Source organism: Panulirus ornatus, chromosome 47, assembly GCF_036320965.1.
Source record: "Panulirus ornatus isolate Po-2019 chromosome 47, ASM3632096v1, whole genome shotgun sequence".
Taxonomy (NCBI): domain Eukaryota; kingdom Metazoa; phylum Arthropoda; class Malacostraca; order Decapoda; family Palinuridae; genus Panulirus; species Panulirus ornatus.
In genome coordinates this window covers 5,962,333-5,975,290 of record NC_092270.1, presented here as the reverse complement: position 1 = coordinate 5,975,290, position 12,958 = coordinate 5,962,333, and the positions used below count along the sequence as shown (strand labels likewise).

The window sequence follows — 12,958 nt, the reverse complement described above, 5'->3', positions numbered from 1 at the left end:
GGTTCGAACCCCAGACCAAATCCTGAGTGATTCAAACCCCCCCAGGCCAAACCCCCTGACCAAACCCCTAGAACCCTCTGGGGAGGAGAGGGAAGGGGAGGTGTGAGAGGCTTGTCTGAGAGACACTCTACGTCACAACAACAACAGTAGGTGACGTCACAGCTTCCCGCAAGGTACCCGCTTGGTAAACATCTGATTACGTTCCCCTGATAATCACCAAAAAAATATGATTTATGATAACATTTCTGATTTATTTATTAGAAATATCATTAGAAAATAACCGGATGATCATGAAAAATACTGAATCGGCGACAGTAGCTGAGAGAACAGTGGAATCTCGCGAACTTAACGTTCACAAACGCGCGATCTTCCGAGATTTTGCTTTTGAAGGACAAAAAGTGACGTGTATGGTATATGGGTCCTGCTACCTCAACCATTTCCATCGCATTTACCTCGTATTTGATCAACATCCTATCCCACTTCTACCCACAGGGTTCGAACCCACCCACCCACCCACCCACTCACCCCTCCCTTTAAAACTACATCTGCCTCTATCAATATTCATGACAGTGATCGCTGTTGTAACCCAGCTTCAAAAGCAATTATGTTTGTGAGTTGTTGAATTCAGTCTGATAAGCCACGAGCCCCAAGGTTGGATGTGTAGTGAATGTGTGGTAGCGCATGTTACCAGCTCATGTTACCAGCCACGGATAAGACATGTGAGACTGGATTGTGTATGTGGATGGACAGAAGCGGGTTACTAAAATCTCCCGGAAGGGTGGCAAGACTATGACATTCATATTGAATATTGAACGTTATGAATCTTTTATAACAGAAGAGGTTGTGTTAAAACCAAATCTGAATGGATTGCAAAGGTACAAAACGTTTTTCTTTTTCCTTCACAAGTTTTCTGTATATCACAATGTATATTGTCCCAGCCATACTGGGCCGAGCCTGGGCGATGTTGGGCCAAGCCTAGGCCATGCTGGACCAATCCTGGGCCATGCTGGACCAAGCCTGGGCCATGCTGGACCAAGCCTGGCCATGCTGGACCAACCCTGAGCCATGCTGGACCAACCCTGGGCCATGCTGGACCAACCCTGGGCCATGCTGGACCAATCCTGGGCGACGTTGGGCCAAGCCTGGGCCATGCTGGACCAAGCCTGGGCCATGCTGGACCAGACTACTGTTCGTATGAGGAAGGATCTCCTAGAAGCTATGTGTGTGTGTGTGTGTGTGTGTGTGTGTGTGTGTGTGTGTGTGTGTGTGTGTGTGTGTGTGTGTGTGTAATAATTAAAAGCAACAGTTTTGATAGCACTTGGCCATGCAAGGGCCTGTTTATCATACTCATCCACGTCATTAGAAATTATTATAGTCATACGCCTTTAAGTCAACATTAATTAAGTAATTAGAGAGTCAGGATCAAATTACCTTTGTACGCTACGGACGCCAAAGGAAAAAAATAATTTCTCAACATAGATTAATTGACTGAATGTGTCTTTCTACCTTGTTTACTTGATAATTGACTGAATGTTTACTTGTTTACTTGTTTACTTGATCATATAATTCAGGACAAACGGGAGCATACGAACCTCAGGCAAATATATACGTAATTATCACTGCAGTGAATTACAATGCGAGGTAATTCAATGAGTCACTGAAAAGTAACCAAAAGTAATTCTAACCATTCAAAAGTAACCAACAGTAATTCTAACCACTCAAAAGTAACCAAAAGTAATTCTAACCATTCAAAAGTAACCAACAGTAATTCTAACCACTCAAAAGTAACCAAAAGTAATTCTAACCATTCAAAAGTAACCAACAGTAATTCTAACCACTCAAAATCTACTCTGCTAATCCTATGTAAATTGATTTGCATATAACTCAATTGCAATGCGAGCATAAACGTATTTGACCTAGTCATAACAAAGATTACTTAATTACGTCTACTATCAAGAAGCTATAAACTGTTGTATGTAATCACAACACACACTTCTTACTAAAGTAACTCATGCATACACAACAGCAGTTACAACCCATTCTTCCCAATATTCTGCAGTAGGCCTGAATATCCCACGTCATGGAACTGAAGATCGTGAATACTGTCATGCAGCCCCCCTGTGTTTAATCATGTATCTATACACTAATATGGGTCGATAGATGGACAGAGAGATAGATAGGTAGATGAATTGCCCTAGGAGGAGGGGGGAGGGGAGGGTGGCCTTTGATCTAGCTTGTATATTACAGTCGACGCCGCTGCCTGTTACCATCACTTTCATCAATATACATCAATGTACCGCAGGAACGTGGCAAAATTAGGTGGAACTGATTCTACACTTACCCACTGTCTGCTCAGGCGGCAGTGGCTCAGTGGTGCCACTGGAGAATCAGAGGAGCCCAGTGGTGCCACTGGAGAAGCAGGGGAGCCCAGTGGTGCCACTGGAGAAGCAGAGGAGCCCAATGGTGCCACTGGAGAAGCAGAGGAGCCCAATGGTGCCACTGGAGAAGCAGAGGAGCCCAATGGTGCCACTGGAGAAGCAGAGGAGCCCAATGGTGCCACTGGAGAGACAGGGGAGCCCAGTGGTGCCACTGGAGAGACAGGAAAGGGCAGTGGTGTCTCTCTTGTGACACTAGGAAGGCGATGAACGCCCTCAAACACCAGTCCTCAGTGGTCTGTGTATATGGAGGACTGGGAGGGTTGCGTTCAACAGCGCGTCTATAGAACTCCCTTGAACGCAGAGCGTTCAGTCTAGTGATACCAGTTTTAAGTAAATTCTCCCCCCTGGTTTGCTTTCAAAACCAGGGGTTTTCAACGACGGGTTTCGAACACCACGGTCTGGCGTTTGGTCTTCGAGGCTTCCCACCGTGAAACAAGTCGCTATTATACGTTCGTCTTTTTTTTTTTTTTTAACTGTTCTGACCCGCTGATGGACAGCTTGGTTTGGCTTTTGTTCTACGGCGTTTTAAAGTTCCTGGGTGAACTGTTCACTTTCAGATGTTGGATGATACGATACTATCAGCGGAATGGTAGGTCCTGGTGATTGACTACAGGTTCCGCGAGTGACTACAGGTCCTGGCGAGTGACTACAGGTCCTGGCGAGTGACTACAGGTCCTGGCGAGTGACTACAGGTCCTGGCGAGTGACAATAGGTTCTGGTGAGTGACCACAGCACTCAACGAGTGAATTTAGGTCACAGAGATGACCACAGGTCCTAGCGAGTGTCCACAGGTCCTGGCGAGTGACTACGGGTCCTGGCGAGTGACTGCATCTCCTGGCGAGTGACTGCTGGTCCCCAGAGAGTGACTGCAGATCCTAGCCAGAGACTGCGACTCCTGGCGAGTGACGGGGGTCCTCGCGAGTAGGGGCAGAAGGTCCTCAACGAGCGGCGTCGAACACCTGACTGGGAGACGGCAGCGGGACCCGCTCCACAGGTGACTCGGACGCAACAGGTTGGGGCTGCCACGCATCCGCCCAGGGAGGGAGCACGGAGGGGCCTGGCGCCCTCCCCACCTTCCCGGTGAAGGAGTGGGGAGGAGGAGGAGGAGCTGAGGGGGCGTCTCGGATATTGCAGGCCTGTCGCAGGATACCTCAGGGGATGGGGTAGGTACCCCGGAGGAGGGACCTAGCGAGGAAATGACCTTCGGAGGGAAAGGGGAAAAAAAATAAGAAGACGTGACAAGAGCGTCTCTCAGAAGGAATCTATTTAGGGGGGAAGGTCTGGAAAGAGTTAGAGGAGGAGGAGGAGAAGGAAGAGGAGGAGGAGGAGGAGGAGGAGGAGGAGGAGGAGGAGGAGAAGGAGGAGGAGGAGGAGGAGGAGGAGGAGGAGGAGGAGGAGGAGGAGGAGGAGAAGGAGGAGGAGGAGGAGGAACTCTAAGGGAGGTTCCACCCTAAGGGGAAATCAAAGGGAGGAAACACCTTTAGGAGGAAGAGCACGTCTAAGGGGTGATTGGTCTGGGAGAGGCTGAACACACACACACACACAAATAAAAGGTCCCAGGAAAGAAGCAGTTATGGATAATGAAATAACACGTAGGAAGCCTGAGACTAGGGGGCAAACAAGGCCCAATTCTTAGACTCTTCTGCGACTACTTCATTGTGGATGATCCAGTCACAGTACTAACCACAGAGCAACAGCTGGAGTGACAGTTGTCCTGTCCATGGACATCAGAGGGGTCAAGGGGTCAACGCCTGACCCCATCTACTAGTTTGTTTGGCCCTGTGTTAGTCCTGGGACGCATGAGGACGACTGAATAAAGGAGAGGGACACTTTAGCCGGGGGGGGGGGGAGGCAGTGTGGGAGGCAGCTGGAACTGCCTCCCATCCGATTCCTCATCTGTCCTCGACCTATTTCATATCTTGTCAGCCAATGAGGCCAGTACAGAAGACCTCTTATCTACCCACCGACTGGACGTCTTCTGAAGCATTTTAAGAAGATGCTCTGAGGGAGATGAAAAGGGTCGTGTATTGCCGAGAATACGTTAGAATTCATCGGACTTGGTAATGCTTCTCGGGGGCGAAATATAGTGCCTACTACTTAAATTTCTCCTCTCTCCATCTGTCCACGGTCGTGGGTGGGATAGAGCCTTCTATTTTACTATCCTCTCTCCCTCTATCTTCAGCGGTGGATAGGGATAACCCCCCTCCCCCTCTATATTACTATCTTGTCTCCGGCTAGTTGTATGAGGAATTTACTATACTGATACTGTCTTCCACGAGATAACCTTGTCAAAGGCCACGTACACCGTGTCATTCATCCCTCCTGTTATTTGGCTCTCCCTTATATCTCATATGTATAGGTTATGTTCTCTGGAACGACCCCCATCTTCTGCAATGTTCCTGACATTTCTGAGCCTGACATTTGCATTGCTAGAGTTAAATGGCAACTCTAGGGTGGGCCGTTGCGATGTTTCTTTCTTCCCTTACACCGCTAAGTTTTGGAACTCTTCACTCCCTTCGTGTCTTTACAAACAGCTACAACCTCATCCTTTTCAAAAAGGCAGGGTTTCTAATCATCCAAAAATTTTAGATTCTTTTTCCTTCTCTCTCTCTCTCTCTCTCTCTCTCTCTCTCTCTCTCTCTCTCTCTCTCTCTCTCTCTCTCTCTCTCTCTCTCTCTCTCTCTCTCTCTCTCTCTCTCTCTCTCTCTCTCTCTCTCTCTCTCTCATCTCCATCATCCACCTTCCCCAGGATCTATAAGTATTGCACTCAGGTCACTCCCTTTTTTTCCCCCACGATATTCATGACACAAATTCTTCAGAGCAAAAACACACCTGGTCCACACATCCTCTGCCACTCTTGTAGCCCCATGCAAATCCCTCTCCTCCGTCCGGGTGTTTTTCACACAAACTTTTCCCAGCCAACACCTGGTCCACACATGCTCGACCACTTCCCCCAGGCCACTCTGCGCGTATCACCAACCGCTTCAGTCACCACTTTCCCACGCACCTTACTCGCTAGGTTCAAGAGGCTTATACCGCTATAATTCGCGCATTTTCTGTGTGTTCCCTTTGCTTTCATACAAGGACGCTGTACATATATTCTGCCAGTCCTCAGGTACATTATCATGGGACGTGCAGATGTTGAATAAACTCACCAAGCAACCGCTCTCTTGAGAAAAAGAAAAAAAAAGAAGAGGAAATTCCCTTGCAATCCCATCCACTCCTACTTTGCTAGACTTTCATCAGCTCCTCTCTTTTCACCTTGCTATATACATACATACATACATGTGTGTGTGTGTGTGTGTGTGTGTGTGTGTGTGTGTGTGTGTGTGTATGAATGGAAGGGCCGTTCTTCGTCTATTTCCTGGTATTACCTCGCTGACGCGGGAAACATCGATCAAGTATATATATATATATATATATATATAAGAGTGAGTGCTCAAATTACAGAGGTATAAGTTTGTTGAGTATTCCTGGTAAATTATATGGGAGGGTATTGATTGAGAGGGTGAAGGCATGTACAGAGCATCAGATTGGGGAAGAGCAGTGCGGTTTCAGAAGTGGTAGAGGATGTGTGGATCAGGTGTTTGCTTTGAAGAATGTATGTGAGAAATACTTAGAAAAGCAAATGGATTTGTATGTAGCATTTATGGATCTGGAGAAGGCATATGATAGAGTTGATAGAGATGCTCTGTGGAAGGTATTAAGAATATATGGTGTGGGAGGCAAGTTGTTAGAAGCAGTGAAAAGTTTTTATCGAGGATGTAAGGCATGTGTACGTGTAGGAAGAGAGGAAAGTGATTGGTTCTCAGTGAATGTAGGTTTGCGGCAGGGGTGTGTGATGTCTCCATGGTTGTTTAATTTGTTTATGGATGGGGTTGTAAAGGAGGTAAATGCAAGAGTCCTGGAAAGAGGGGCAAGTATGAAGTCTGTTGGGGATGAGAGAGCTTGGGAAGTGAGTCAATTGTTGTTCGCTGATGATACAGCGCTGGTGGCTGATTCATGTGAGAAACTGCAGAAGCTGGTGACTGAGTTTGGTAAAGTGTGTGGAAGAAGAAAGTTGAGAGTAAATGTGAATAAGAGCAAGGTTATTAGGTACAGTAGGGGTGAGGGTCAAGTCAATTGGGAGGTGAGTTTGAATGGAGAAAAACTGGAGGAAGTGAAGTGTTTTAGATATCTGGGAGTGGATCTGTCAGCGGATGGAACCATGGAAGCGGAAGTGGATCATAGGGTGGGGGAGGGGGCGAAAATTTTGGGAGCCTTGAAAAATGTGTGGAAGTCGAGAACATTATCTCGGAAAGCAAAAATGGGTATGTTTGAGGGAATAGTGGTTCCAACAATGCTGTATGGTTGCGAGGCGTGGGCTATGGATAGAGATGTGCGCAGGAGGATGGATGTGCTGGAAATGAGATGTTTGAGGACAGTGTGTGGTGTGGGGTGGTTTGATCGAGTAAGTAACGTAAGGGTAAGAGAGATGTGTGGAAATAAAAAGAGCGTGGTCGAGAGAGCAGAAGAGGGTGTTTTGAAATGGTTTGGGCACATGGAGAGAATGAGTGAGGAGAGATTGACCAAGAGGATATATGTGTCGGAGGTGGAGGGAACGAGGAGAAGAGGGAGACCAAATTGGAGGTGGAAAGATGGAGTGAAAAAGATTTTGTGTGATCGGGGCCTGAACATGCAGGAGGGTGAAAGGAGGGCAAGAAATAGAGTGAATTGGAGTCATGTGGTATACAGGGGTTGACGTGCTGTCAGTGGATTGAAGCAAGGCATGTGAAGCGTCTGGGGTAAACCATGGAAAGCTGTGTAGGTATGTATATTTGCGTGTCTGGACGTGTGTATGTACATGTGTATGGGGGGGGGGGGGTTGGGCCATTTCTTTCGTCTGTTTCCTTGCGCTACCTCGCAAACGCGGGAGACAGCGACAAAGTATAAAAAAAAAAAAAAAAAAAAAAAAATATATATATATATATATATATATATATATATATATATATATATATATATATATATATATATATATATATACTCTAGTTTTTATAATGAGTTATATCTATATTTTTCTAAGGTTCGTTTATCTACTGGTTCCCTTCACGCTTGAACGGAGCTCCCACACGGGCAAAACCTTCCGGCAAGTAATTACTCAAAATTGAACTCAGCCTTACTCGGGCATTAGCTTCTCACACGCATGTTGCGTCATCAGCAATCCAGGTACCGCTAGTAAGCGTCGTCATTCTTTTTATCTATCATTCTATATATCTCGATCAGTCTGTCTATTCAACTATCTATCATAAACTATATACCGATTTTCATGAGGTGGATCACGTACATGTAGGAAAAATGCTATCAAATAATTTAATGAAAAATATATATAATCGCGTAATTTGATAAAATTACCTTGACCTTCAGAAAAATAACGATTTGTTGTTGTTAGTTGAATAAAAGATGTATGAACCGTAAATCTTTAAGAAGAAAAACTAGTGGGAAAACCTCTCATCTCTCTTTTGTTATTTGGCGAAAGAACATGGGTATAGGAGACAGACATTTACCCGTAGTCAATACAGTTTTCCGTGTCACTAATCCTACAATTTGCTAAGAAAAAAAAATACTGCCTAGTGTCTACTGTATTGCAGTTTCAGTTCATGACAAACTTCACCTTTAGATATAGAGGCAATTTTCCTTACAGACTAATACAGTATAATTTTCATTTATGGGAGTTACCGGTATATAGCGAGTATGGAATAGTATCCCCTATAATGTACGTTTTCTCTTATATCATCTTTTTAAGAAAACGAATTTCGTTTCCAAAATGATTCTCTTTATCTCTCTCTTTCTCTCATTTAGTGGATCGTTGGCCATTCGCTTCACTAGTTTCATATTCATCATTTCTTTCAGTTTAACTTTGGCTCAAGGGAGTCGCCAGTTTTCGATATCTTGAATTTTAATGACGGGAAACCATGGCATGATTATACTCCTTCCTAATTAGGATTCTGTTTTCATTAGCTTCTAAGATATATATATATATATATATATATATATATATATATATATATATATATATATATATATATATATATATACTTTCTTGCGAAGCCGTGGGAAGTGAAAATAATTGCTACCTCTATGGCATAATTACTGATAAGCACATACGTACATAGAGCTTGTAACACACCTTAGCTTCCTTCATTATATTTACAATTTCGTGTTTCCGTGCTACTAATTCACATTTCATCTATCAAATTACATTAAACATAATCTTGTGTAATCTCTCATTTCATTTCCTACACCAATGAGACTTAAATATCCCTCAACATACCTAGGAAGGTAGCGTAAAGTGTCTGTCTGTCTGTCCCCTCGGTCATTCGTCCTGCGACAGCCTACGGATTTTCCCGCCGTCCCGGGCGACGTCAAGCGACACGGAAGAACAAAAGAGCATCAGCTTCTGTAGATCCACCGTTGTTTCCCCTCTCGAGACTCTTATCTAATTTCATTTATTCTACAACTGTTTTTTCTTATATATATATATATATATATATATATATATATATATATATATATATATATATATGATAAGGTCAGATGGCTAATTAGGTTGTATAAGATCAGCAATAACGAAATAAAAGACAACGAGATAAAGAGATCAAATCCTTGACCGCCAGTGACCCCCACGGGTCATTTAGATTCCAAATATGTTCTGTTGTAAGTATCGGGAAGACAAACAACACGGACTATAAACCCTTGATCTGACCCTGACAAATGAGTTAATTTATACGTTCCCTGATTCCGGGGCTAATTAATCCTACATTTAGTCTAATGAAGGGAGCTTAATTACCTCAGGTGTCTTGAAAGGCCTGACGCTTAATATATTGATCACAGAACCAGTCATAGATGACTACTATACGATGGTGTATTTAAGGTGCAGTCTGAGGGGGGTTAGATTAGACAATAGATCGTGTCTGATAGACCAGAATAGACAAGTGATTGTGTCTGACAGGCCAAAATAGATAGCAAAATCGACATGAGATGCTGTATAAAATGCTTAACGCAGTCCAGGGTTCATTTCGAGGTCGCTATTGCCTTTAAAAAAAAACGCTCTTGTATCTAACCCATCTCTATGTCTGTTTGTCTGTGTCTCAATCCGTCTGTGTGCTTACTAACCCATCTCTATGTCTGTTTGTCTGTGTCTCAATCCGTCTGTATGCTTATATATATCTATTGCTCTGAAGGTCTGTTTTTTCGTGTTTTAACAAGTTCAAGCCAAGGCCAGGATTTGATAGCAATTCCTAGCATGTGAATTATCTTTATACACCATTGTAGTATTTCCATCCCACTCCCAGATATGTTAAGATGAATTAGATGTACTGTGGAATTAATTTCATTTCTCTGTCTTTCTACAGCTGTGTGGTGTAGTGCTGCCACATACCTGTGGATAAGCCAGGTGTGTGTACACTTGTGCTGAGATGTCATATGTGCTTATGTTGTATTAATCAACCCGTTTTTCTGATGCGTAAATACATATATATATATATATATATATATATATATATATATATATATATATATATATATATATATATATATATATATATATATATTTTTTTTTATGTTGAAGGTTTCAGTCAAGGACCAAAAGTCCACATCAAGGCCGGGCCTTAACTGAAGTATTAGAGAGGATTATGAAACGGAAAAAGAAAAGGGAAAGTATTTACGAATTTTTGAGAGAGAGAGAGAGAGAGAGAGAGAGAGAGAGAGAGAGAGAGAGAGAGAGAGAGAGAGAGAGAGAGAGAGAGAGAGAGAGAGAGAGAGAGAGAGAGAGAGAACTGTCTTTTGAAATGTGCCAGGTCACAGTTATTTGGGAAAGACATGGGAAGGTAGAGAGTTCCAAAGCTTCGACGTGTCGGGAAAGAAACAGTTATCAAAACGGCCCACCCTTGAGTTGCTGATGGCCACACAAGAATCATGTGATACAGCAACTTGCCGAGTGTTGCGTGGTCCAGCTAGTGGTGGGGGCACGCAAGCCTCATTATATGTGTCTGTCGATTGTGCATAGAGGATAAGTGTATTGCTGTATATTTTGTGGGTGTATACATACACATATATATACATCGGCTTGTATACACACGACGATCATTATTAGGAGGTGGAGGGTGCTGGACACTAGGAGGGTAGGTGGAGGGTGCTGGACACTGGGAGGGTAGGTGGAGGGTGCTGGACACTAGGAGGGTAGGTGGAGGGTGCTGGACACTGGGAGGGTAGGTGGAGGGTGCTGGACACTGGGAGGGTAGGTGGAGGGTGCTGGACACTGGGAGGGTAGGTGGAGGGTGCTGGACACTAGGAGGGTAGGTGGAGGGTGCTGGACACTGGGAGGGTAGGTGGAGGGTGCTGGACACTGGGAGGGTAGGTGGAGGGTGCTGGACACTAGGAGGGTAGGTGGAGGGTGCTGGACACTGGGAGGGTAGGTGAAGGGTGCTGGACACCAGGAGGGTAGGTGGAGGGTGCTGGACACTAGGAGGGTAGGTGGAGGGTGCTGGACACTGGGAGGGTAGGTGGAGGGTGCTGGACACTGGGAGGGTAGGTGGAGGGTGCTGGATGGGGAGACCCTCCCCAGTAGGGAGAACCTCACCATCTGGGGAGGAACTTCACCAACTGGGGAGGAACTTTACCATCTGGGGAGGAACTTCATCATCTGGGGAGGAACTTTACCATCTGGGGAGGAACTTCATCATCTGGGGAGGAACTTTACCATCTGGGGAGGAACTTCATCATCTGGGGAGGAACTTCATCATCAGGGGGGAGAGTGGGAGGGGGCTCCATACAGGCAAGGAGGTGTGTGCACCATGGCAACAGACTCAAACACCTCCCCCTTCAACGTGACCCCCCAACACATGTAACCCCCCCCCTGCAATTCTATCCCCCCCTCTTCAACATCCAGCCATCAGAGCTAACCCTACCGTGGGAAAAAAAAAAGTTTTCCTTATCAAAGGCTGATGGGGAAAAAGAGAGAAAAAAATATAATAAAGATATCCCAGACTTCGTCCATACGCTCTACAGGAGATGATCCTCTGGGTCTCAAAGGGGAGGGTGTGAGTGGGGTGGGGAGAGACGTGGCTTGTCTGTCAGGTCGAGAACCCTCAGCCAGAGGCGTGGGCATCGTAGACATGAAGGGGGAAACGAGTCAGTGTCTCAGTCCTGTCATCATCTTGGTGGCTGGGTGGCTGGATGTTGTACTTCCTGTTATCATGTCTGTCTGTCTTTCTTTTTCCCTTCCCCCACATTGGGTGACCGAAACTGAACACTTCCCCAAGTTCTAGCGACCAGCCAGCGCACATTGTAAGGGATTAGTGACCTAAAAGTTGAATTCGAATGGCTTACTTTATCATAAATACGTAGACTTTGATCCATCTATTTCTTTTGTTTTTCGTTTCATATGTGCTGCTCACTTGGTCTTAGATCACCAAAGATTTTTTCTCTCTCTCATATGGTACTTTGCCTTCTCGTTTGCACTGGCAATGTGTACAATTCTACACTGAAATGTACAAATGGCGGACCCCATCCATCACTTTATCTAAGTCATCTTGCACCTAGAGATGTGTAGTTTTTGATATAGCCTTATTGGTGAACATAGTAAGTACCGTCTGCGAATTTCGAGATCGTATTACGTAATACACTATCACTCGTGTCCACATATACGAGAAAGAGAACTGGGTCTAAGAGCGATCCCTGTAGCACGCCACTTGTCACGTCTAGCCCTTCTGGGGCTTGCCAAACTCTCTGTTTTACGGCCAATCTTCGAATCATCGAAATACAACCCCATCCATACCATGTAATTCAACTCCTTCCTATTATCCTGAAGTGGTTTGGTAAATATATTAATGATCGGATATACTATTTCTCGGCTCACCTCCTTTGAATATTCCGGGACGACATGCTGTCAGACACCAATGACATATTCGTATATATTTCTACTAAATGTCCAATTACTCAGTATCTGTGAATATCATATACGTCAAATTTTTTCGTTTTCTGTCACGAGGAATGCGTTGGCATATATGATATATCTGAAAAATGTCTTCGCTTGTGTACACTGAAAGGAAAAATATATACTAAAGGAGAATCTCAAATCTTTGTTATTGTTTATGTTGGCATTTTATGGATAACGGATCTATAATATCATTTGATATCTTCCTCTCGTCTTGTATATATATTTCAGGAATTCCTTTCGAAATCTTCAACCTGTGAGAAATTTTCTCCATCACATCTCTATTCGTATCGAGTTGGCTGGAGCCATGAGCAAAGACACACACACACACAGCTAAAAAAAATGGAAACAGAAATAGACTGAAAATATGGATTACATCTTCCTTCTTAGCGTCGTAAATTCATCAGAACTGAAACGTAGATCATACATCATAATGATTAATGAAGGAGAACCATTTTCGAACGAAGTGGTGTGAGTATATCCCACTGACACACCTCATCCTGCCCTCATGACACCCCGTGAGATATGGAGGGTGGTCTGCAAC

The 12,958-nt window shown here is 44.5% G+C and overlaps 1 protein-coding gene across 1 annotated transcript in view; it reads right to left on the bottom strand.

Moving 5' to 3' along the window:
• Positions 1-3,386, bottom strand: part of LOC139763473 (synaptotagmin-15-like) — a 178,007-nt gene extending 174,621 nt beyond the window's left edge. The window contains exon 1 of the mRNA XM_071689564.1: positions 2,342-3,386. The gene's annotated coding sequence lies outside the window, so the exon portion shown is untranslated. The remainder of the gene's footprint in view (positions 1-2,341) is intronic.
• Between the last annotated feature and the right edge of the window lie 9,572 nt (positions 3,387-12,958).